General features: G+C 39.3%; 1 protein-coding gene across 4 annotated transcripts in view; it reads right to left on the bottom strand.

The window, feature by feature from the left end:
• Window positions 1–27419, bottom strand: part of pard3bb (par-3 family cell polarity regulator beta b) — a 259283-nt gene that overhangs the window by 24959 nt on the left and 206905 nt on the right. The gene's annotated exons all lie outside the window — the stretch shown is intronic.

Below are 27419 nucleotides of genomic sequence, written 5' to 3'. Positions count from 1 at the left end.
CTCAAGTCATCTAAATTCAAGCCAATTCATTGTGATCCAAAGAAAACTAATCCACATCAGTCCAATTTATAATAACTGTGTTCATACAAGAAATTCATAAAAAATAATCGCCTAGCTAAGGCTGTATGCCACCCTGCTTCATGGTGACCTTCCTCTTCTACTAAGTGGTGGCCTCTTCCAGCCAATCATTGCTCAGGAATGTCCCTCAAAGGACAGAGAAGCTGCAATCTGGGCCGTTTGGACACTTTACTATTTCACCGTGGTTCTGTCGGCCTTTGATCTCTGGTTATGTTGGTTTATTTGTTAGATTTTAGTTAAGCTACTATTTTTGTTCCTCGTTAATCTTGTAACTCAGATTTTAGCTCATTTTCTCCAGTTTATTTTGAAGTTAGGAGTTCAGATGTAGGTCTGTACCTTTCATTTTGCTTTGTGGTTTTGGGTTAATGTTCCTTTTTATTACAGTTAAAGATGTGTTGTTTGTTTCGTTGGCCTTGGCTCTCCCTGTAGAGATGGTGCCCTTCTGTTTTCCTAAAGCACATGTAAAACAATAAACGGAAGGTAAAATGCTAAAATCGTCTCCACAACTTGACCTTCTATTGCTGTGTTATTCTCTTTTTTCCCCCTAGACCAGTCTGGGGATGTAACAATCATGCACCAGTACTCCTGTCCACTGGGATGGAACATTAATGTAGGTTATTTGCACAACTTGAGCCTAAATGTTTGTAAAAATAGTAGTGTTATGTTTTATCCCAACACAGAAAATACCAAAAGAGATTAAACCCAGCAAATTACAGAGTATGAGAGTGAGGTTTTTGCTTGTTCCCAGAGTGTTGAAGACAAAAGGCTGATCGTTTTAACCAAAATTAGATGTTTTTTTGCTCCCCTCTACAGTGGGCTGAGGTATAGATATTAGACATCACAGCTTTTTGCTCTATCTGCATTCCAGGAATGATGCCAGAAGGCATCGAAAACAGATTTGCTGGCCCTGCTTTCTTTTGAACACTTGCCTTTATAGCTCTGATATCTCAGGTAGAGAAACAGCAGGATATTAAGAGAGAATAGAGAGATGAAGTGAGAGAACGAAAAGGTATTTGATGGAGAAGAAAGGTGGAAAGAGAGATGGAGTGAATGAGGAGTAAATGAGTTACAGACTATGTGAGGGAGATAAAGAGAGGAGGAGGGATATTATGAAGTCATTGAGGAGTGGAAAAGGTAGAGAAAAGAGATGAGAGGTGAGTTATAAAACAAGAAAGTGAATGAGGTGAAGGCGAGGGCGGCAGAGTGGGGAGGTGAAAGGATGTTAACGACACGATTTAAACAAGATGTTAAAAGGGGGAACTGCAGATGGCGAGAGGGGTGAGAGATGAGAGGATGGATGACTGCATCAGGGGGTGGAGATGAGGAGCTGAGAGAAATAAATAAGGAGGTGAAGGGAAACAAGAGATGGTGAAAAGTAAGGAGCTGAAAATAATTTAAAGTTTGTTAGTAACTCCCATAAACGATTAAACTTTTTAAACTTCTCATAGATTATTGAAACAATGCTTCCTTCCTCCTGAAAAGGGATTCGGTTAAAACCAACTGTACCTGCATGCCTTTCAGTATGAGGTAAACAATTAGTTGCTATTTTACAAAGATTTTCTAAAATATTCTTCATTTGTTTCGTCAGCCAGTTAGGCCACTGAACATGGACCAAAGTATGCAAAGGAGAGACCTGCCAAATGAGCTTGGAGAGCCAAGTAGCTTTATATTCATCTGACTACTGGTGCAAATACTATTAACATGTATTAATTCCATGAGGCTGTAAACTACCTCTGAATACAAGATAATTGGATATGTGGTTGATCGGAAGATTTGTGTTTATTCCTGCAGATATTAAACTCCAATATATGTCAGCTTTTAAAGAACAACAGGATCTATGAGAGAAGATTCCAGAGGACTCCACTAGAAGAATAAAAAGAAAAAAAGAAAAAGGCCAGACTCTAATTAGGTAAGATGTACATTGATGAGCCACAAAGTCTGACAAAATGTCTTTTGGATAGATGACAGAAAACTGGAGCTTTTTCTGGAACTTTTTACGTAAAATTCCAGGTTTAGAGAAAAGACCTGCCATCAAACATGGAGCGGACCTGGTTATGTTTTGTTTTGCTGATTACAATTTAATAAATTAGACTACACTTAAAGGAGTCATCACCCGGAAATTGCATTTTTTCAAGTTAAAACATGTGTACTGGTCTTGGACTGAAGTGTTAACTTCCCTGAAAGCCTTTCTTTTGAGGACGGTTGAGTTTTTCCAACAGGGCCCCTTGTTCACAGCAGAACCACCAACAAGGGTAAACTCTCGCAAACACGTGATTTTAATTTGCTCCTGGGATTTCGTCATCACAGGAGGCTATCTGAATAATCCAGCCCCTCTTCCACCCCTAAAGCTAATGCTAATGCTAACACTAACGGACGAGCCTAAAAATTTATCCCCTTGCAATGTACAAATGAGACCTGTGCTTTCTTTTTAAAAGTGGGGTGAAGTGCTCTGCCACGTAAATTTTGTTGTAAACATGCTTCTTCCACCATCTCGATATCTTCACTCTCAGGCTCAGAGTCTAGTTCAAACATAAATGGCTGAATTCGGTAAGCTGCTGCTCGGTCAGGTTCGCTCGCCATCACTAAGCTGTTGCTGTTTTCCTGTGCACGCACTGGGCCAGCCCCCCTTCCGACTCTAGCCTCCCTGCAGCCAATCAGCACGCACTGTCTCACTGAGCCACAACTATTGACAGAAATATCACATGTAGGAAAACATTTGTTTAGTTCATGACTTTATAAAAATTATTTTAAACTTTTTTACAATTCTTTTTTAATTAAAAGGGAAATTCTATATTTCAGTGTTTTTATTTATTTTGTGGAAGGGTGCCATCAAATTGATCCACTTCCCAATGAATGAATGAATGAATGAATGAACGAATGTCTATTTTCAACTAGTCCCATGAAAATATCTCAAGACCAGGTAGATTTGTGAAGGAGTTTATTTACCTAAAGACCCACTCCGTAACTTTTCAACCTTAAAATTCTGCATGATACATTCACAGGCCACTTTAGTAGATATACCTGTTTAGCTGTTTAACACAAATAGCAAATCAGCCAATTACATGGAAGCAACTGAATGCATTTAGTCATGAAGACATGGTCAAGATGACTTGCTGAAGTTCAAACTGAGCACCAGAAAAAGGAAGAAAGGGGATTTAAGTGACTTGGAACGTGGCCTGACTATTTTGGAAACTGCTGATCTACTGGGATTTTCACACACAACAATCTCGAGTTTACAGAGAATAGTCTGAAAAAGAAAAAATCAGCAATTAAAAAGACTAATAGAAAATACTTGTTGAAGTCAGAGGAAAATGGGCCGACTGGTAGGAGATGATAGAAGGCCAAAAGCAACTCAAATAACCACTGGTTACAGCCAAGGCATGCAGAATAGCATCTCTGAACACACAAAACGTCCTGCCTTGAAGCAGGTGGGCTACAGCAGCAGTTAACCACACTGGGTGTCACTCCTGTCAGACAAGAACAAGAAGCGGGGCCATGATCTGACGAGTCTCCATTTCAGCTGCAACATTCAGATGGTAGGGTCAGAATTTGGCATGAACAACATGAAAGCATGGTTTCATCCTGCTTTGTATCAATAGTTTAGGTTGGTGGGGTATTTTCTTGGGACACTTTATGCCCTCTATCAATGTGGCATGATTTAAACACCATAGCCTGAGTACTGCTGCTGACCATGTCCATCCCTTTTTGACCACAGTGTAGCATCTTCTGATCACTGCTACCAGCAGGATAACGCACCAATTCACAAAGCTCAAATCATCTCCAACTGCTTTCTAGAACATAACAAGTTCGCTGGACACCAGCGGCCCCCAGATCTCAATCCAATAGAGCATCTTTGGGATGAGGTGGAACGGGAGATTCTCATCATGGATGTGCTGCTCAGAAACCTGCAGCAACTGTGTGATGCTGTCATGTCAATATGGAGCTAAATCCCTGAGGAATGTTTCCAACACCTTGTTGAATCTATGACACCAAGAGTTAAGATAGTTCTGGATATATAAGGGCAGACATCTTATTGTTTTATTACGGACACACCCTCTTTAGTTTCCCCTCACATGTATGTACGCATACATGCAAACACATTAACCAGCATGCGCACACAAATAATTTTCACTTAACAAAACACATGCACAATCTTTCTGTTTCAAGCACAGCTACTGTGCACACCCTGAAACTCGTTCTCATGCAGCCAAACACACCCATCTCTCTCTCTGCAGGCATACACACACACTTAAACACACTCCCTTTCACTCACAGAGGGCTGTGGCAGCACGGTAGTGCACTGGTAGGGGTAATGGTCTAGTGAAAAACCATTTCACGGCAAAGCGAGCAGAGGAGAGGCAGGGAGGAGAGCACGGAAATCAAGCAGAAGAGACTGATACTGAGGGAGAGGGAGCAGACACACATGCACACTTATACAGGCACACACACTGTAAGAGCAGCTCATCACTCTCCTTTTAACACACCCTTCAATTTACCCATAAAACACACCACCCCATCACTTTCAGCACTGACACAGACTCAGGCTTTCTCTGCTTTTTTATAGTCCCCCCCTCTCTCTCTTTCTCTGACTTTTTTACCCACAGAAACAATGACACACACACACACACACACACACACGCACACACACACACACACACAATAAGCCTCTGATGTCCCATCCCTTTCACTTGAGCTGTTTCAAGGATATCAAAGGGATTTAGATCGACATGGCGTATTTGGTACACGCATGCTGCCTAAATGAGACTACTTTGTTCAAATGTGAAGTGTCTCTTTCTTCGCTTTGTGATTTTGTCTTCTGCACCCCTTCATCATCTCCCTCCTCGTCTTCCCCCCCAGTTGCCTCTTACTCATTCTCTCCCTGTCCACATCTAATCGGTTCCCTTCATTAGCCAACTCTCCTTAAGTGAAATAAAGGGTTCTTCTGAGTGCTGTTAAAGTCCCCTCTTTACCCTTTAGTTAAAGTCTCTTTTGTCCCTCCTGCAGCCTACATCTTGCTCTACCTTCCCTTCACCTTTCCACCTATCTCATCATCACAGTTAGAGCTCTTTTTCACAGCTGTCCTCCATTTAGCTACGTCCATTTTGCAAACTTTTTAATACACATGCAAAAAACAGATTCGATGGCATATAGAAAAATCAAACAGGAGAAAACAAGGTGAGTTAGAAATCAGTGTCAATCAGTAGACAACGATTTTTCTTCCCCTCTTTCTCCTCTCTCCATTTAGCCCCCCAGTCTTGCAGTGATCAATGAATAAGGGAAGAGAGGTTTTAATCTGTATCAGTTATGTCTTTCTGCTCAGCCAGCACTTTGGGAGGACTCAATTAAATGACAGCTCTCTGCGGTTCCTCTGTCTGTGTGTGTGTGTGTGTCATCCACTTTGTTATATTACTAATGCCTGCTTGTGTGTGTGTGTGTGTGTGTGCAGTAAGTGTGTTAACTTTCAGAAACTGGAATGTGCATGTCACAGCACAAAACATTTAGCTGCTGAGTTATTCTTTGTAACGCATGATTATTAAAGAAGTCTTGAAATGATAAGTGGTGTATTTTGTCCTGTGAATTAGTCATTGATATCATAAACCATTGCTTTCTGTATCCTGTACAATTCCGATTTCTCAGACATTTCCAGTGAAAATTTTCCAAGCTTATTTAATGGTTAAACTGTAGACTCATGGACCAGTATAAAAGGAAGAACACACTAGCTGTGCTTACATGTCGTTTACTGTGGTGGATCTAATGTTTGTGTTGGAAGCTGAAAAAGTTAAGGATTATTGAAAGACTCAAAACAAGTTGTTCATGCAGAAATTTGATAAAATAAAGAAGCTGGAATCAAAAGTGTGTCTTTTATTATTTTTTATGTATTTATTTTTTTATAAGGGAACGATATACAATTTCAAGCATAAATGTTTTGTCACTATCGTCATTGATCTTTCTTAGAAAAGCCATTATCATGATTATTATTAAGGAGACCAAGTATAAGCGACACACTATTTCAGTCCTGGGAGATGGCGGCGGTGTCCATCTGGATAACCTGGACAACAGATTATGTATAAACACAAAAGCTCCACTATTTGAGGAAACTGAAGTATTTCAAGATTTTAATAAGGCGTTGCCCCTGACTCAAAGAAACTCAAGAAACTGATAAAGAAGGCTAGTTTTTTGGTAAGGGCTGATCTGGCCCAGATTATAGAAAGAACAATATCCCACAAGCAGACCAACCAGTGGGCAACAATGCACACCCTCTACACAACATGGGTATCTCCAGTCTCCAGGTTTCTTCAGCTATGCTGCTGTAAGAACTCTCAGAGGAAGCCATTACTATCCATCCTTTCATTTTCAGTCACTTATTCAAGGCCGGGTCATTGAGGCAGCAGGTTTAAGAGGGAGACCCAAACATAGCCCTCCACAGCGACATTCTCCAGAACCTCCAAGGCGTTCCCAGCCCAAATAGATATTTAATCCTTCCAGTGAGTTCTGGGTCTGTTAGGGGATCTCCTCCCAGTGGGTGTTGACCAGGGGACACTCTAATCAGATGCTGGAACCACCTCAGCTCGCTCCTTTCAATACGGAGCGGCTCTACGCCACGATACCTGTAGAAGTGTGAGCTCTTCACCTGATCTCTCCGGCTGAGTCTGGCCAGAGGGAAGCTCATATTTTTTAGCTGCTTGAATCTGGGATTTGAATCTTTTAGTCAATCTTCAAACTCATAGATGAGGGTTGGAATGTAGACAGACCAGTAAACTATGACCTTTGCCTCTCGTCTCAGCCCTCAGACTGGTGCAGCACCCTCCTTCCTGTTGATGAAACACCAATCTGTCGTTCCATCATCTGTTCCATTCCACCATCACTCATGAACAAGAGCCTGAGATACTTAAACTCTTCCGGCTGAAGAAATAGACTTATTCCCAACCCGGAGGGAGCGCTCCACTTTTCACTTCCACAGGGGCTGGCCTATCCAAGGCAAATACCTTACACACTATCTACATTTACTTTAAATTACCAATAACTGGATATTATAGTTTGTCTTGGGGATTTATAAAGCAATGTTCAATTAAATTAAACTTTATTCCATTTTTTTTTTACTTGTACCATGGTTTGTTAGACAGTATAAATACTGATTCAAAGATGCAGAAATCTAAGATGATGTTACTAGTATTGCATGATAACTTTACCCATCCTTGTACTTATTTAACTGAGATAGATAAAGAATCAAATGCACACAAAACCAGAAATAATTCACATACCCACAACATACATCCTCATATTCATGCCCCCATTAGTCTAAAATGATATTAACAACATGTCATTTTCAGCTTCTAGTGAATGAGAATGAGAAGCTGCACCTGTGTGTGTGTGTTGCGAGATATGCTTCAGTGTTATAATAACATACATCAGAGCAAGAAAGTACAATCTTTTTGCTTTTGTTGCTGTTTTTGAATCAGCTTGTAATTTTTTTCTCCATTTCCTTCACACTCTCCACCCTTTCATTGGCCACCTTCTAACCATCCATGGATACTTCCTTTCATTTATTCAGCAGTGTCCTCGCTCACAGCCGCCTGGTCTTTATTCATCCTGCTTTTGTTCAGTTAATACACTATGCTGCCCCTTCTTCCATCCATTTATCCATCTAGAGATTCTGGAGAAATCAGTAATTGCAGCTGCTGGTGAAAAGCCGCCCATTTTCTCAGCTAATTACTACAGCCTTTTAACAAGGTAGCACCACAGCAAAGAGAGTCAACAAGAACATGTTTATTCACATTCACACACAAGTTCACCTTTACACACAACAGTCAAATAAATGAGGTCTTTCCATAGTTCATTGGTCTAATAATGAGTGCATTTTGACCATAGGGAGGAAATCATTCCACCATATGAAGTCTATCTTAATAAATCTACCTGATGTAGCCCAGAAATAGGCTGGAGGAAAACATTTTTTGTAAATAATTTACAGCTCATACAGGATCTCTCCTCGTTTATAACAGGCATGTTTTTTGCAAATAGGTTTATTTGGTTTCTGCCACAGCTAGATGGGCAGATCTGTAACATGGTTGACATTAAACCGTATAGATGACAACAGAGGAAACAGGAGCTTTCAGGTGCTGGGCACCTGATATCAACAAGTAAACTGGTGAAGTTTTAGAGGTGCTGACAAGCAGATTTTAAAAGCCAGCCCATCTCTTTCTTCCTGATTCAAATGGTTTTGGTTAGCTAGTTATCTCTGTACTGTGAGCAAGGCATAGAGAAGCAGCTAAGAGACAAAACAATCAGTGCAAATTTGCTTATTTATTTACAACACCAAAGAAGCACCAATCATCTTTTCTCCCAAACCTCCTCCTGCTGAAATGTCAGCAAAGCACTAGAATAAAGCGCTATGAATTAAGACTGGAGCACAGTTAAATGTCACAGTGCTGTTGAGCCTCTGGTACAATTAAGACCACAGAAGGTCAATTTTCCCCAAAGCACGCAGCCTAGAGCATCGCCCATGAACACAGTAATTGATACTACTTAATGCTAAGCATATCCCATTTTTTGGTGTATGTGTGTGAGCACGTGGAAAAGCACTGCATTAAAATTATGTGTTTGCATGCAAATCGGACCATAGAGCCATTAATAAAACTGAACCTAGATTTGCTAAATGATATTTTAAGCCATCAAGTTGGCGGTATCCCATCGAACCTTCGGCTACCGAACAGCAACAATACACTCAAGCAAACGTATTTTTTTCCATTAAGAATGCCGTCTTACTGTACACACGAGACCTAATTTACCAGTATTAATAAAAACCAGACATGTACAGTACAAAGCAAAGGTTTGAACCAATTTTAAACAGTATCTTTAGGTACTTTGTTACTTGCAACCTGCTACAAGCAGCAGATGTATCTACAAACAAATGTCTAATATAACAGTTTGATAGACCTAATGTAGTCCTTTTCCAACATGATTTCTAAAGACTTATCAGAATGGTTTGATGAGTGTCCTTAATAAATCTGAAGGGAAACTGAGTGTCATGTTTAACTAATCTACAGCAGATGAACATTAGAGGAAAATAAAAAATCTAGCTACGACCTGACATAGGACCTGTAAGATACATCTGAACCTTTGCTCAATTCCGTTGCTCTACTGTTCAGTGAAGTCTTATCAAGAAGGTGTCAAGAAGTCATTGAAAAGGTAAAGAAACAGGGAGAAAAGACTGAGGTAGGCCAACTGACACAAAAGCTGGCCTGAAAATCAGTGGCAACAGATCTTATGGAGCGATAAACCCTCCCCAGAGCCTGGACCTCAACATAACTGAAGCAGTGTGGGACAAATTTGACAGAAAACAGAACAAAAACCGGCAAACATCCAAAGAAGAGCTTTGGAAAGTCCTTCAAGAAGCCTGGAGAAGTATTCCTAAAGAGCTTTTCTACAAGAAATCAGGATGTGGTGAAGAATAGATTTGGTCAGAGCAAACATGGCTTTTCAGCTAAACAGAATGGTACAAACTGTGTTTGTGCCCTAAATACTGCATTTTCAATTATATTTACATATTTCAACACAGTGCTGCTCTGCATGGAAGGCTGCTGAAGACTTCTGCACAGCCCAGTAAATCCAGCCTTAGCTTAACACAAACAAAGGGCCCACTTAAATATAAAAGTTAGGACAATTTTACTGTAGCTTAGGTGCTTTATAAGGTACAACCCCCACCAAAAACTAATCCAACTTACCGCCAGCAATGCGGTCCAACTGCTGACACCGGTTCCAATTGTACAGGGACCGGACAGCTCGTATAAGGAGTCCAGTACTGCATAATCACATGCCCCCTTCAAGACCCCGAGCTGGTCCACAATAGCAGCGCCGGGGCGAAAACCGTGCTGTTCCTCCTCAATCTGAGGTTTGACAATCCGACTCTCTTCAGGATACCTGAACAGACCTTATCGGGGGTGTCTCAGAAGTGTACAAGCTTTTCTCTCGGTGGAAATATGAAGTCATATATATTTATTATAAGAAATAATGGTGTGCTTTCAAACTCCGTAAGTTTTTCTACTGAAACCAGAGAAACAGCGTTTCTACCACAAACCAACGACTTCCTCTGGTTATCTAAATCTGCACAAATTTATCAGACTCAACTCAGTGGAAATAATGAGGGGCGTTGGTGTAAATGTGGTCAAACCAAAACAAGTTAGTTTTAAAAGCACATAAGCTCAGAACAGTTCTTATTTTAGGTGCCAAAAAACAGGAAACACATTGTCATTATAATAATCTGTTTAATGACAAACACATGTATTAACAGTTGTGCAAACACACACACACACACATATATATATATATATATATATATATATATATATATATATATATATATATATATATATATAAAAAGAAGAAAAGGTGGCAGAGTGAGACTTAGGTATGAAAAAGTGGGTGAAATGGTGAAAAAATGCTGGTGCTGGGAGAAATAGATGGGGATAAATAAATGATAGTAAGAGGGAAGGTACAGTAAGGCAATAGAAAAGAGGATAGGATTAGTCTCTGCTGCAAAGCCTTGGGAGATATACACACAATACACACACACACGTATATGTACAGAATCTTCATGTACATATGAATACACAACCATGCAACAACACAGCCACGATAATAAATTAGTGGCACCAAACAGAGATACATTTATAACTAACACACACATACACACACAGGTTTTTCCAATTCTTAGTGTTCTTAACAGTTAAGCTCGTCCTTGAAAGTGCAAGGTGGGGAGTTGATAAGACTAGCAAAAGAGAGAGGAAGAGGGAATCGGGGGGTGACGGCATGTACAAAGGGACAGAGAGGAGAATGAGAGCTAAAAAAGTGCAGGAAGATAATTTGGATTCCCATAAGCCCCCTTCCTGCCACCCAGATAGTATATCCCTTTACCTCTACCCCCCCACCCCTCTACTCCCCATCTATGCTTCCCCTCAACCCCAAACTTCCCGACTTAAAAAAAAGTTCCCCTTTGAGGATTAGCGGGAACAAAGGCAGGTGAATTCCAAGGAAGAGTAGGAGAGTGGAGAAGCACAGCAGAGTGGGGGAAAAGGTGCAGGTTAAAGGGGAGGCAATTTACCTGACAGAGACGAAGACATGATGGGAGAGAAGACAGAGACAGCAAAGATGAGAGAAGGGTAAATTTTTACCTGCTCTCCTCGATTTTTATGTTTTTTTTATCCTGTCAGTGCCTCAGGCAGGAAAATCTCTGATGCTTTTGTGTTTGTGGATTTCTATATTATTTATTTATTCCTCTATGATATCTCAGCACTGTGGAAAGACTTAGCATGAGAACCAAAGCACATAGCTCTGCTCGATCTATACTGGGTGCATGAGTGAGTGTGTGTGTATGCAGAAAGTCTGAATAGAGAAATAAAATATAAGTTATGTGTGTGTGTGAGGGAGATTATGAATGTGTGACGGAGGGAGCAGGTGGCTGCAGTGGCAGGTTAGATGGAGCTGTAATAGGATGAAAGTTGCACTCTTCCCTTCCGCCTCTCATACACACTCAGTTGCTCTTTCAGGTGATTGGCTCCAGTCAGGGGCTGGAGATGGTCGGGCAGAAATTTTGGGTCTTTCTTATACGTAGTTAATGGAAGTCTTGACCTTTACAGTCCTGTTATCTCTTCTTATAAGAGTTTCTCAGTTTCAATATTATAGTTTGAGCTTGTTCTTTCCCTTTTTACAATCCTTTAGTTTCTGTTTTATATATATGGCACTCCACATTTCCATCCAATCTAAATGTAATGCTCAGAACAAAATTTAAAGATCATCCGCTTACCAGAGCAAGACAGATAAACTGAATTAGTTTCTCTAACTTATGCTAGTTAAATATCGCTGCTGTCCGGCGCAAATCTCCTATCTCCAAAACTGTAATTTTTCAAAAAATAAAAATAACTGTATGGTTTTGTAATAACTGGACATAATGTCGTCAAACTTGGTATTGTGTTTTACATCATATATCTTTGGTTAAATATTTGTAAAACAATAGACAGACATAAAGGGTGACCAATAGTATGGATTTATGAAGGAAAACAAAAATCACAAATTTTGGACATAGGCGGTTTTTGCCCGACGGCAACGATATCTAAAATGTTCAGTGTCTATTAATGTCTATTTTTGAACGATGAAAGACTAAGCACAAAAATAAACGAGTAGAAAACAGAGTAAATACTTGCTTTAGTGCTAGATGACATGCCATTAAAGGAGGGAAAATCCCATTCCTAGGCTGCACTTGTTTCCAGCATGGATCTGAATAAATCATCAGACTTGTAGACTTGTAGAAGTGCACAAACACACAGTGTAAGCAGCGAGTTGTTCTTTCTGTGGTGGAAAAAGAAATGCACACAAATCGGAAGTTTTTAAACCTTAAGTACTCTCTGACCTATATTATATGACCCCTTAGAAACCTCCCATTTTTATTGCGAAACCACCAGAAACTGAGCTAAAGCTGATTATCCAAGCACACCGAAATGCACGCTTAACATATATCAAAATGCATTTGGAAGAGTTAGCTGCATAAAGGGTAATGATGATCCATATTTTCCAGGCTAACGGCAGGTCATTGTTCCCTGGAAAATTTAAAATCCTGACAATGAGATGAAAAAACGTCTCAGTGCAGTTGTCAAGTTTATCTTCAAGCTCTGACTTAGCTTAAGGGTCAAACATGACTTCCAGTACAAGCAAAGATAGCGTCATCCATTAAATACTGAAAAGTAATGGAGACAGACATTTTCTTGCAGACACAAGCTATGCGCTGCAGACTGACCATGCTGTGGGTTAAGCTGAAGTCCAGGTGGGGTTGTAAGTGAGGGTGGGCAAAAAGAACCAGAGAAAGTGGAGCGGATGGAAAAGAAGGAGAAATGTAAGAGGAGAGCAAGATGGGGATTAGAAACCCTCCGAAAGGCAGTCACTTAATTTCCTGGCTAACGTGGCCATGATTATCTCCTGGGTGGGAATGGAACGTTTGATGTCCTGGGACCAGACTAATCCCTGGTGACTAACCTCCACCTCTCATTTCCTCTGGATTAGCTTACTCTGCTACTTAATAAAAAAAAATAAAGTTGGAACTGGATCAATATTAATCCACAATGAAGGACAGAAAGAGAAAGAATTATCTTTATTTATTTTTTGTCTGACTAGAAAATGAGAGAGTGCCATTTATTCTGGTTTCTAAAACAAACCGTGTGTGGTTTTGGGAAAAACATTATGTTTGGAAAACCAATAAGGATGTAAAATGGTGTTACAGTTTTAAAAATCTCAAATTTATTTTGTTTATTGAACAGAACATAAAAAAAAAACTTTCTAGCCTTGACAGTAAACATGACTTGATGCTGTTTTCGTGAATGCTTTTAGTAGCGTAAGCTGTCATTCAGTAAATCAGCTCAGACTAGAGGTGTGAATCTCTCCTCAAACAGTCAACACATATCCAGACAGACTGGGGAAGACATGATTCAGAGAATATACATGTTTAAACAGAATGATTTGGTTCAGCTAGATGCAGTTTGATTTGATTTAATGCAGCCTGATACAGTTCTTTACGTTTCTGAAATATAATAATTTTCTTTTAAGGAAAATAAATAATTTTCTATAACTGTGTGAAAAGAGCAAGTGAACAATCAGAGACAGCCACAGTATTTTTTATTCTTCACGGCATGTGAAAAATACATTTGACTGCTTCTGTTTCACTTTTTGAAAGGAAAAACTGTATTTTTAAAGAAATATTTTAATTACCAAAGCTGCTGTTTTCTACCACACTGAGCGTGATTCTTAATCTAATAGATCTCGTATTACCTTTTACCTGGAATTTTTAACATCTGTGTCTTATCTTGTGTTGTTGGTTGTGCTGGATGTATGATCATCCACAAATACCCTGTTTCACCAAGTGCGCAAGACTTTTATGTAATGTTCCTTCCTTCTTATAAAATCCAAATTATTTCTAGACATTACATTACATGGTTTGTAACATGCTTCAATGTTGACTGTCAATCACCAGACCATGTCAGAGCCACATAGGCTGCTACATCCCCACTATATCTGAACAGGCTGTGTGGCTAATATAGCTAATGAGGTGGAGATAATACAATGATACTAGCGGAGTAATGCTGAGCACCTGTTTCTACGCTTTAAACTGAAAGTCTTGCTTTGCCGTGTAGGATCTGCAGAGAAGTCTTAACTGGATTATAATGGTAGGACTGGACCATCTACTGACTTATCTGTTAGCCAACTTTTACAGTTGCATCTTTCAAGGATTTTCCTTTACATTAATTTTCCATGGTGCTGAAACCAGTTGGTTTTAGATGTTTTTTTACTTTGATATTTCAGTGATTGGTCATCTTTTCCAGTTTGTACACGTTCATGGGAAGAACAGCACACCCACCTTCACTGCTCAGTGTAAGGCGGAAGACATTGTGCTGGACACAGCTTTTTAGTGTAAACATGTCATACAAGAAATGCTTTTTTCGGCTGTGAGGGAAAGGAACATTTGTTCAGATTCCCAAAGGAAACAACAGTTAGACAGAAATGGATGGAGTTTGTTTTTGGGAACCAGCCACAGAGTTGTACCAACATTTGCATTTGTGACCGGCACTACACCGAAGACTGCTGGATAAATAATGGCTGGCACAACAGGGATTTGCGACCAGGCTTTAGTTGAAAGGAGGTTCTGTTCCTACATTCAAGGACCACGTTTCCAATCCTGAGCCACAAGCTGTGTGTAAAATTAAATAAGTTTTGTTTTGATAGTTAGTGTCTGAGCAACGGTCAAACTAAAGGAATTAACCCACACTTGCTTTACTTGATCGCTACTAGCAGGTAACACAGATGTAACAATGACCAGAAAGTTAGCGATCAACATAAACTCAATGCTACAAATGTAATAGTTAGGCTAAAAACATCCAGCTTATAGATACGTCCTGCTGCATTCCTTACTGCAGGTCGCTGAGTTGTTCACGCTTTTTTTCGGGGTCTGATTCAGGCTCGAACATGTACGGCTGTATGTTTTGTGTTGACATTGTTTATTGAGTAGTTAATCTTTTGGTTTGTTTATGAGTTCTGCAGATGTTTCTATGGCAAAAACAGGGCGCACTCCCAGCAACTACTCCCCGCAGTTAATCAATTAAGAGGCAGCTCGCATCGGGGGAGTCGGGGCTTAGGGCGAAAAAGGGAAAAATGTTAGATTAATTCCTCCCCTTGTGGACTCACATATTAAAATAAATGAGATTTAATAGGGCTGCTTTAAATTGTTTACATGTCTTTTTAAAAAAACCTCTTTATGGTTAAATTTTCTATATTAGCAAACCGGTGACTCTGAAACTGCAAATATATGCAAGAAAAATGTGACTGAATATGTTGGAAAACACCAAATAAAAATGACACTTATTGAGAATTTACTGGTTAAAAATTTTCATCCGACAAAAATCCTGATTAAATGTGCCTTACTGACCAGAGTCCCATGGGTAAAGTATAACTGGTGTAAAAATAAATGAACAAATGAACCCTGAATTTGGCACAAGACACAAGAACACACCAGGGAAAGAAAGCATGTAGACACTTGGTCTTGTCTTGGAAACAATCGGCTGTAACTTGTAGCCCGTTAGGATTTGAAAAGATGCTACAGCTGAAGGTGAAACAGTACTTCAAACGTAGAAGCTCATAACTGAGGGTTAATTTCGAATTCACAAAGTCTGCAAGGCCTTGCAACTTGCATACACACCTCTACATCACCAAAAAAGCTGCAAATTAACCAACAAGCTTTCAGAAAAGCTGTTACCATATTACGCCCAAGAGTTCTTCGCATTTTTTTTCCCCCCTCATCAGGCTTTTCTCAAGAGGGAAAGCCTCAAGTGTTGCCAGGTTACAAACCAATCTGACCAATGACATGCCACTTGACCCTACTCTCGGCCAATGCCCTGTCTCCCAACAACCGGCTGGATCCCAGCTGGCCAATTAGCTCGCCTCTTAGTGTGGAGCTCAGCCAATGAAAAGCCCCAGGAGACTTCTGTTCATCTGAACTCACAGATGGGAGGACAGAGAAGGAGAGAAGAGGGAGAGAGTAGGAGTGTGTGTGTGAGAAAGAGGGTGTGAGGGACTTGGCTTGAATTCCCAAACACTATTGAGACATCTTCACTGAAGAGGCTGGATGGTTCTGAGTTAGGGGTTGGAAACAAATCTCTCCATTTAGAAAGGACCAATGGGACAATCTCACTGAAACTAGAAGAGATAAAAAGGAGACCAAACTGCTACACTGCCACATGGCATATTTAAGAGCAGCACTGAAAATGTTATTGCTTAAATGCTGTCAATTTGGAGACAGTTGCCTTTATATAGTTAATGTTAAGAGTTTATCCACTAATTTGTGGTTTGTGTGCGACTGCTATCATGACACAGCAGGGGCTCAGTTAAAGCAAATTACTTTCTTTTCAATAAAGATCTCTTTAAGCTGATCTGTGAAACTATGGGTTTTAAATCAAAGTCGCTGAATGTTAATCAGTTGGAAAAAAAAGTAAACAGCAGAAAAACACAGAAAAGTGCAACTTGAAAAGCTCTTTTCTCAGTGATAACACTGATTTAGAGAAAATCACCTAGCACTTAAACAGTAGGTCCATTTTGTTTAACGAGAAAAAAAAAAGTTATTTCTTTCAGTCAGCATTTTAAAAAGTTACATTAAATCATCACCATTATACAAATGCTGTTGCTTCATTATCTCAGCACAAAAGTTAGGTGTCTTCTCTATTTATGTACAACTGACTGAATTTTTCTCTGAACTTTTTCACTTAAAGTTTCTGTGTGCTTTATTGGTTTGATTTGCCAGTTAAACAACTTAATACTGTAATACAAGACGAGAAAATCGTACCAAAAACTGATATAGCAACAACTTCATTCTTATTTTTTTTGGAAGATATTGTTTCCCAGAAAAGTATAAATTCTGACTTGTTTGCAACTGGTCAAACTAGTAAAGTGTCGAGACTACCTAATTATCTTATTCTCACGACTTAGTAACAAGTGGCCATGCAGTATGTCTTATTCCCACACAACAGAATATACCCTCTTCTGATGTGACCGGATGGCAGCCATAGTATTTGACTTTTGGTAACATTTACAATAATACACTTTTTCCTGTTTATCAAACATGCCACTTACACAGGACACAATGGGTAATAAAAGTTGGTAGATGCAGGACCAGTTAAAAAGACACCAAAGTGCTCATTGAGCCAGGTGTATTGATGTCAATTAAGGGAAATGCTGATCCATCCATTTTCTACCGCTTATCTGGGGTCAGGTCATGGGGGCAGCTGCTTAAGCAGGGAAGCCCAGACCTCCCTCTCCCCGGCCACATTCGCCAGCTTGTCCAGGGGGATCCCGAGGTGTTCCCAGGCCAGCCGGGAAATGTAGTCCCTTCAGAGTGTCTTGGGTCTTCCCCTGGGTCTTCTCATGGTGGGACGTGCCCGAACACCTCACCAGGGAGGCGTCCATGACGCATCCTGACCAGATGCCCGAGCCACCTATTCTGGCCACTCTCAATGTGACTCTACTCAGAGCCCCTTCCAGATTGCCAAGCTACTTACTCTATCTCTAAGGGAGAGCCCGACCACCTTGTGGAGAAAACTCTGATCAGGTGCTTGTATTCGCGATCTTGTTCTTTCAGTCACTACCCACAGCTTGTGACCTTAGATGGACAGACCACAACAGTTGCAGAGTCCACATCACTGCAGACTGCAATCTCCTGCTCTATCCTTTCCTCACTCGTGAACAAGACTCCGAGATATAGGAACTCTTCCACTTGGGGCAGAACCTCATTCCCGACCTGGAGAAAACACTCCACGCTTTTCCGGCTGAAGACCTTTTGGACCTTTTGGTAACATTCTCGAACATTCTTAACAGAATCAGTGGCAAAGGGCGGCCTTGGCAGAGTTCACTAGAGACAAATCTGACTTACTGACAGCAATACTGACCAAATCCAGCCCTCCATACTCCCAGAGCACCCCCCACACGAGTCGCCGGGGACACGGTCAAAATCCTTTTCCAAGTCCACAAACTGCATGTGGACTTGGAGAACTTGGAGATTTATCGATTTTAATCAATTAAAATGAAATAAATCCAATATCCAAGTATAAAACTTGGAGATTTTTTTATAAATATGTCCTCATTTCCAGTAATGTGACCCTACTCTTGCATGACTTGCTGAGGCTTGGAGAGATCTTAGCATATATACACACAACTGGTTTCCTGTGTTGCCTCCTTCCAAAATCTGTTTCTCTTTCCGAGATAATGTCAAGTTCTGATGTTTTCATTCACATGTGTGGATTACATTCACCTATAAAGTCTTTTGCAGCATATTACTGCGCACATTACCAACTAACGCTACTCTAACGCAACATATTAGCAACTAATGCTAACGGGCACCGTTACATTCAACAACAGGAAGTGATTTCACCATGCACGTAGTTTAAAATGAATCTGATATGGTCATTTCAAGTCATATTTCCTCTAGAACAGGTTTTATCAAAAAGTAAACAGTCTGATGCTATTTATCGGATTTACATGAAGGTATGTCATAGCTGCTCTCTGTGTCCACGGCAGTGAGCGCACACGCACATGCACACACACACATACACACACACATGTTTAGAGAGTGCACACATGGGAAAAAACATCAGCCAGCATCATGGTCGTCATGGCAATGCGCATAGCTGAACAAGCTGAATCTACTGTCATTGAAGGAATTTCTGAGTCGTACTACAGCTTTAAATTAATCCAATATTCTTTGTAGGTTTTATTAATAACAACATGTTATCTGAGATCTGAACTTTAAGAATATTTAGAGCGAGTCCATCGAATCAAACGGTTTCATCAGGACATTTAAAATGTTTACATTTTTTTCTATCATGAGGGTCTTTTTGTTTTCTTTCTTCACAGCATTTCTGGCTGTGAATCTGGGGAAACATTGTATTGTTATGGCACTTCAGAAATGAATGTAGATGTGTCAGATCAGATTATTACAGTATTCTGATTACTCCCAGATAACCGATTTTGATTGTCAAGTAAATGCACTGTGTTTTATTTTCCGCCATCAGTGTGTGAATGTGTGTGTGAATGGGTGAATGTGATGTATAATGTAAAGCGCTTTGGGTATCATCCCAGGTACAGTAAAGCGCTATATAAATACGGACCATTTACCATTTACCATTTATAATAATAAAACAAAAAGTTATCTGAGAATGTCTTTAAAATTCAAGAAAAAGAGGTGTTGTTACATAATTAACTGTAAACGAATAAATATTCAATCGAATTTAATCAAAATCTAATAGAAATAGGCTGTTGTGAATCGAATCAAATCGATTAGGAAATTAGTGATGATACCCATCCTTACTGAAGAGGGTGGAGCACTGGTCCACTGTTCCACGACCGGGACGAAATGCTGAATGTGAGATTAAAAACACTGACTACAAATACTGCAAAGATCATTTTTAAGTATGAAAAGGTCAAAGGAGCCACTACAAAAATAGACTTGAATAGACTGAGATCATCGCCAGTCAACAGTTTTTCTTCCCTCCTTGTACAAATGTATTCAAGGTTTGCTTTTAGTTTCACTCTGTCATTTGTTTAGGTTTAGGCAAAAGCGCATCTGGGTCAGCTTTAGGCAGTGAAACTAATTTGTAAGGTTTAGGAATCCAAACAACTTGGCAGTATTTGCAAAGGATCATGTTTTTTTCTCTCTTCTTTAAGTTAATTTAGAACATTGAATACACAAAGTATATTTACTAAGGTAAATATCTATCATCAATTGATTCCTTCAATGCTGATAAGTATTAGAATTAGTTTTTCTCCCTTTTAGGGGAAAAAACAAACAAACTGTGCTTAGTAATACTATCAAAGTTCGGCTGGATTCAATGTTTTTGCTAAGAGGTAGATATTATGCCATACTGTAAACAAATGACAGTCTTATAGGTCTCAGCAGAAACCTAACAAGGCATGTTTGTGTTCCTGATGTTTTCAATATCCTCCTCTCTGTGGCTTCCAGCATTTTCCCTTGGTTAGACTTCAATCTGGCAAAACACCTTCCTCACTCTCTTTTGACATCTCATGAGTGTCTTAAAAGTACTTATTTTGTGAAACTCAATGACTTTAAAAACGGTATCCCTGCTTCCCATCCCTCCCCACTCCCAGTATTTCTTATCTATCAGAAGACTCACCTATATTTCTGCATCAGATATTTCTTCCTCAGAAGCTCAAGAGCTGCATGCCGCTTTAAAAATTGCAAACAATCTCCAAATGCACACACAGGCACTTTATCTTTGCTTGCTCACACATCAACAAAAGTGTGTGTGTACAGTGTGCTCTCACATACACGTATTTGATATATAGAGGTGTGTATGTTCTAGACAACACAGCTGAGCCAACAATCTAAAGGGGAAAAACAGTGTATTGACACACATACTTGTGCACACATGAACACTATTTGGCTATCAGTCCTGACCACAGCACAGTGGCTAGTCATGATAACACTCTCCGCTGGACCAAAACTCATCTCTTGATACACACATATCTGCTACAAGCTTTGTGTGTGTACCTGCATATTTGTCTGTTGGCATCTTTCTCAAAGCCTAACAAGAAATCAAGAGGCTAAATAGGAATTTAAATTTGATAACATGTCATGACATTAAGAGGTAAAAGTAGTACTCAAGGAACACCCATCATCTCACAGATAGAGGTTAACCCACAATAAGACTGCAGACAGTCTGACCAAGATTATAACCTCAACATAAACTATGAAAACTATATAATTTCAACAGTTTCTGCCAAGAAGGACGGCTATCACAGATTAAAGGAGGATTTGAATTTCTGCATGTGATATTGATATCATCTTGTGTTGAGTAAGCCTAAGAATCAGATGAAAACATGCACAAGGCTTAGCTCTTTGGGAGCATCCAATTAAAGAGAACCTAGAAGTCATTACTTGTACGCAGTCATTTAATGGCTCATTGTAAAGTTTCATGCATTTTCCTGAAAATAAAGAACAAAGAATCAAATGATATTAAATTATATGGGTAAACCAAGATTTCCTAACAATATATATTTCTATAAACCAAAATATTATCTTACATGTCGGGTGTAAAGGGATAACACAAATTACATACACACAGATGTTAACATGCATATTTTCTGCACAGTAACTGCACACAGATTAGCAAAAGTTATATCCTTACAGATGAATTTACTTCCAAAACACACGGTGATGCTGTATGGATTGAACAAGTGAAGCCAGACAACTACTTCTAAAGTCCTCACTGTTCAGTCAAAGAAAAAAAAAAAAAAAAAAGGACCAAAGCCCACAAGTAAGTTTGGCACCTCGATATGGTAAGCATTCAGTGATGTTCTTCCTGGTAAGTATCAAATTAGGACTGGGCACGTTAATGTGATATCATGTTAACGCATTAACGCAGTTACTTTTTTTAACGCGCATTAATGCAGTTTTTTGTTTTATTTTCCTAAAGTTCTTGCTCACTGGTTCTGAACGCAGAGAAACCACATGCAGAGGCTTGAAATCCAATGCCTCTTCCTCCATGTCTCGTCCTGCGACAGTGTGTCTCTTTGTATGTCCAAACCCATGCAAAAGGGAAAAAAATCCTTATTTTTGGACGGTAAACTGCTCCCAAATAACAATGAGAAATTTTTTTTTTTTTTTAATTCACTTTTATCCTGGTGAATATAAGTTTTGAGGCATTTTATGACTGTGCTTTACAAACTTAAAGCATAAATTGGGCCTTTTTTTGCCTCTGGTTCAGTGAATCTTGGTCAAAGTGAGATGAAACTTACAGTTTTGGAATCTATGAGATGTGAGCTTTCAGTAGAGGAGTCGTTTGTCCCTGTTCATGCTGTCAGGTGGACAAGGGAAGACATCATCTGTGTTTACATATTTTTTCGGACTTTGTGTACCTGGTTTTCTAATTATTTGTTGTCTTAACTGTGTTTGGTGGTCATAGACATGATTTTACTGAGTTATTAGCTGAGATTCTGGACTTGCTGTGGATAGAACGCATGTTTATAGTTAAATTTAAAGCCCTGACGTTACACCAGTTAAAACCGGATGTTAAACCCTTAACTCCCAGTACCAGAGGGTGCAGGCGCACAAGGTTAAGCTAAACAGTCAAGCTAAAAATGCAACATTAGAGTATTTATAGGCAAGAAATCTGGATAATGAAGCACTAAAGGTGCATGGATGGAAGTTATTGTGCATATTGTGAATATTTCTCTCTCCTCACCATCTAGAAGCTGTGAGATTCTAATCCTGCTTTCTGTCTGTTCACCTGATGCTGATATTCATCACATATTGTTCATTCTGTGTTTAGAAGGAAGCAGTTTCACAGCTATAAATTCATCCTGCTGACTTTTTACCTTTTAGTTAGTAAATCCTAAAATTAGTATCCTCCTTTGTCATAAATATTTGATTTTATAAAGAAACATGTTAACTGTTGGTGTTTAAATGAGTCCATTCTTCCATCTACAAGCAAATATAAAATGTGTTATTTGTAGCAGCAAAAGCCCAGCTCTAGATCCATTAAAACAGTTAGAAATGGGTTGTTTTTAAAGAAATTCTGCATGTTTTTCTCCCCCTACCTGAACCTTTTTGCACTGTAGACTTACATTTCATCAGTCCACAGACTTTTTTTGCAGAACAGATCAGGCTAGCTCAGATATTTTAGTTCAGATTTTGGGATGAGGACACAGGAAAGATTTTTTCCTCTGATGAATCTACCTTAATGGTCCATGCTGCACAATAAAAAAGACTCCACTCCAGTCTTTTAAATCTTCCCAAAATTCTTTTATAGTCAAAAAAGGGGGGTTTATTTAAGCTTCCTAGCAATCTTTCAAGCAGTGTTCAAAGAAATTTTTTTTTTTTTTTTATCTTCCAGGGTTCAATCTGACCTCCACCATTCCTGTTAAATACCACAGCTTAATTATGAGCTGAGGAAGCCGGTACCTGAAAACACTTCCCTATGTTCTTATGGTGCTTTTCCTGCTACGTGGGCATCAATTATTTTAATTTTTTGAGGTTTAAAGAATCTGATTAGAGGAGCTCATGGCTGCTGTTTGCTGGAACAAGGTTACAGAAGATGAAGAACATAAAAAGCCTGGAATTTGCATCACTTCGTAGCAAACCTGAAAACCTAAACGAGTTAATTAATGTCTGAGTCTAAAAGTTATCCAAGAGCTCAAATCTGTTCCAGTGCCTGAACTTTTATGTAGTGTTGCTTTCTGTACTAAAACAATTCATGTATTAATAACACTTAAAATGTTAGAAATAATGTGTTTCTGCTGGGGCCACACCTCATCTGTAAATGACCACGTTTTTGTTGTGTGTGTGTGTGTGTGTGTGTTATTTTCCAGTGGACAGTGGCTCAAATGACGTCAGGTCTTATAAGAAACAAAAAGAATGACTTCTCCTATAATTTAGTTCTGCATCTGTAACCCCTTATTTCCACAGCTGCCATTAACTTAATCAACTTCATTGAGTTTGCTGGGTGTGATACAGAAAATGAAATAATGGAATCAGGGTTTCTTCATTTTATCATGTTCATTATCTTTAAGATGAACCGTGTCTCTCCCCGCGGCTCAGGCGGAAACAAATTACAGAATTACTCCATTAACCACAGAATCCTGAATCATTCTTAATCTTGACCCAAACTTTAAGGGAGGCCTGTGGGAATCATGCATGTTAAAAACAGATTATAAGTCATGACATGTTTCATTTTGCCCTGCTGGCAGGAAGTAGACACAAATCACACATTGCCAGTGAGGGAGTTAGCATCTGTGTTTAATAAAAATGTGTACTTAGACATGCGCCCCTACTTTTCAATTAAAGAGGGAGCATGAGCCCAACCTTGCGTGCACGGGGTGTGTGCTGTCAAATGTGTCTGATTTCAGATGATGGTTTTCATCTTTGTATTTTAAGAGAGTGCATTTGTGTGTATGTGTGTGTGTGCAACAGACGTTGAGCAGTCATCAGACCAGCCAGGCACCAGTCCCAGACAGCGAGGTCAGTCATTCACTAATCATATTAACATTCCTCCATAATGACCCAATGCATAACTCTCCCCTTTCAGACATGTTCTTTCTCCCTCATCCATCTGCCTCCTTTACACTTTGCATTTCACTCTTTCCGTTCAGTCTATTTTTCCTGATTTTATATCTTTCATCATCTCACTTGTTAACTATTCCTTCCATATATGAACCTTAACATTCACTCACTTGATTAACATTTACTGCTGCTTTGGTTCTTAGATGTTTCCTTCCGTCTCATTTTCCTTCCACAAGATCTGCATAATGCTTCACAAATTGTCCTTTCATTTCTCATCTTACACCTCGTTCCAACGCCCATCTTTCTACTTAGTGGACTGTGAAGACTTATAAAACCCTCTTTAAAACATGGCTTATGACTTTAAGCATGTTTATTAAACATGAAACATGTTCAAAAATGTGTCTGCAACAGCAGTTTGAATTTTTTTGATAAGAAAAACTGAAGATATCACATTACGATTAAAATTGTCACTGATTTAAGCCTGAGTTATAGCTATTTAGAAAAAAATAATTTAATCAATAAGTAAAACAAAAAATAACATTTTTCAACCAGTATTTCAAGCAGAAATGTTAAACATTATCAGGTTGTTATTGTCTGACTCTGACTCAGGACATTTTTATCTTTCACGCAGGACAAGTCGGTGTGAACTTATTGATAAAATTACAATGAGAAAAAAACTAATGGATAAATTGTTTGTTTACCACAAAATATAACTTGATTAAATTCAACATGCTCGATTTCTTTTCCTCTATTTAAGGATGAGATAGCTGTAAATGATACTGAAGAAGAACCATGCATAAAAACTTTGCTTGATTCTTTCCAGGTGACTGATATCACTGTTATACAAGTGTGTTTACTGTAGGTCAGTTCAGTGTTATTTCAGGCATTTTTATAGGTTTAGATAATGTGTGTGTGTGTGTGAATGAGGATTTCTACCAGCATCTGGTTTGCTCTGACTGTTTTCCAGCCAAATCAAATGGAGGCTGTGTGACTTGGCCGGTTCCAGTCTGCTTCAAAATGGTGATGCTTTAGGCTTGAAGTTCTGCTGTAGTTTTCATTATGACCCTGCAGTCCCCTCCTCATTGTGCATGCATGCACATGCATGCACACACACACACACACACACACACACACACACACACACACACACACACACACACACACACACACACACACACACACACACACATACACAGAATGGTTTTCATCTTAGAACAATGTTTAGCTATGTAAGTTCACTATATCTTCACTGTAAAATGTGATGATTTAAGTTTGGAGATTTGTTTTTTTGTCCTTACTGTAAATGATACCATCAAGGTGAGTGTGTAAGACCATGAGTGGTACAAGTTCTCATGAGTACAAGTTTTAAAAATTAATAGTTCTGACTTGTTTGATGATATTTTGACATTTATTGTGCACATTCCTGGAGTGGTTATAGCTCCTCAGAGTCCCGGGCTGACAACCAGCAGCTCTAAACTTTTTTTCCAGCCTGAAGCACCACGTCATTGCTATGTTTTGATTAACAACACCACATCACATATCAGCTACTGAATATTGACACAGTTTTGAATGCGCACCATAGCTGATTCAGCAAAGAAACACAAACGGGGATTACTCGAGGAAGCGAGGAATAGAAAGAGGGAGGGACAGGGCAACAGATAAGACAAGAGTCAAAATTGGACTGACTTTTACTGGCCAGAGAGAGCTCAGAGGAGAGACACGATGCAAGACGGAAGCTAAATTTACCTTCATTTAAAGCCACCTCAATGAGAAAAAATGCCAAAGTTTGATAGTGAGGCATGAAACACTTTGAATTGTTGTTTTTTTTTCTCTCCAGGACAGTGTTACAACATGGAAGTTTTTTAATTTGAATTTGTGGGTAAAAAGGACTAGAGCAATCATGGTGAGACATGTATTTTTCATTGGTGATAAGTTTGTGTCAGTAGTGCAGATCTCTACTTTAGATTTGAAGAAGCACCTACAGGCTCCAATAAGCTTCACAGCAGCATTGATTCTGCCAGAGTTTAAGCTCCACAACAACACTGACTAGCATTCACTTTGGCTAAAGTTATAGCTATAGGATAAATAAAATATTCCTGGTAATGTACCCAATAAGTTAAAAATTTTTCCCATAAATTACTAATAAAATTCCAACAACTTGTTTAGATGTATGCATAGAGTCCCAAGCGATTTATAGTATGTCTATTTATAAACCTAAACAGTAATAAAGCACAGCAAAGTGGATTCTGCATCTAACATTCCTGCTACTAGCCTGCAGAGTTTCATATGATAAACCACAGAATAGGCTATGCAACGAGGTAAATGTTGTACATTCAAAGGTATACACTGTCGGATTAAAACCAAGGAAATGCATAGGAGTGTTTATCTTGTAATCTATTCAGTTACTTTCAAAGTAATGCTACCCAACACTGTCTGTAACGTGGTCCCAGCAAACACCCACACAAACAGCATCTTGCCTGGTCAGACAATGTGAATGACCTAACTGTTAATGGCTCCAAATCCCTGACAATAAGTCAGTTGTTAACCACCTCCAGCCAGTCATAACCACCAAGCTCTGGTGATTACTCACCACTTAATGTGTGGATGTGAGTGTGGGGGCTCAGATCAATGACACAGTGGTCCATAGGGACAGAGAAGAGACAGAAAGGAAAGACAGAGGAACATTACACTCAGACACTAAGGATGTATGTCATACATGTATGTCTTTGTGTCTAGATGTGAGTGAAACCAGGCTAGTTTCAGACAACTGTTGGTCCACTGACTCGACACTGACCCTGTGTTATCTGACTATCACATTTATCAACATAAATAAACACAAAGCAGTGACAAATTATGTACTAAGTAAACAATAAGGGCAACAGTTAAAACCATGAAAATGCTTTTAGGAATAGTCATAATAAACTGATTTTTCCATGTTAGCCTTTTTTCCCCCTTCCCTTTCTTTTTGTTTCTCTTTTCTGTCTTCCCTGTCTGTGTTGAACAGTTGCTCTGGAACATCAGCGTGAGCTCAGTTTCTCTTCTTTTCCATTTGATTCAGCACATTTGAATTGTTCCAGTGCTCTGCTTGTCCTTATAAGGCCAGTGTGAGTAACAGTACTGGGCACGATCCCATGATTCCACAAACATCTGTCTACCTGCAAACTGTGTATTATCCACAGACGAACTCAGTGTGTACATGCGTGTGATTATGATATATAAGTAAACGTGTGTTGTTTAAGTC

Source organism: Melanotaenia boesemani, chromosome 12 (genome assembly GCF_017639745.1).
Source record: "Melanotaenia boesemani isolate fMelBoe1 chromosome 12, fMelBoe1.pri, whole genome shotgun sequence".
Classification (NCBI taxonomy): domain Eukaryota; kingdom Metazoa; phylum Chordata; class Actinopteri; order Atheriniformes; family Melanotaeniidae; genus Melanotaenia; species Melanotaenia boesemani.
This window is presented reverse-complemented; position numbering and strand designations above follow the sequence as displayed.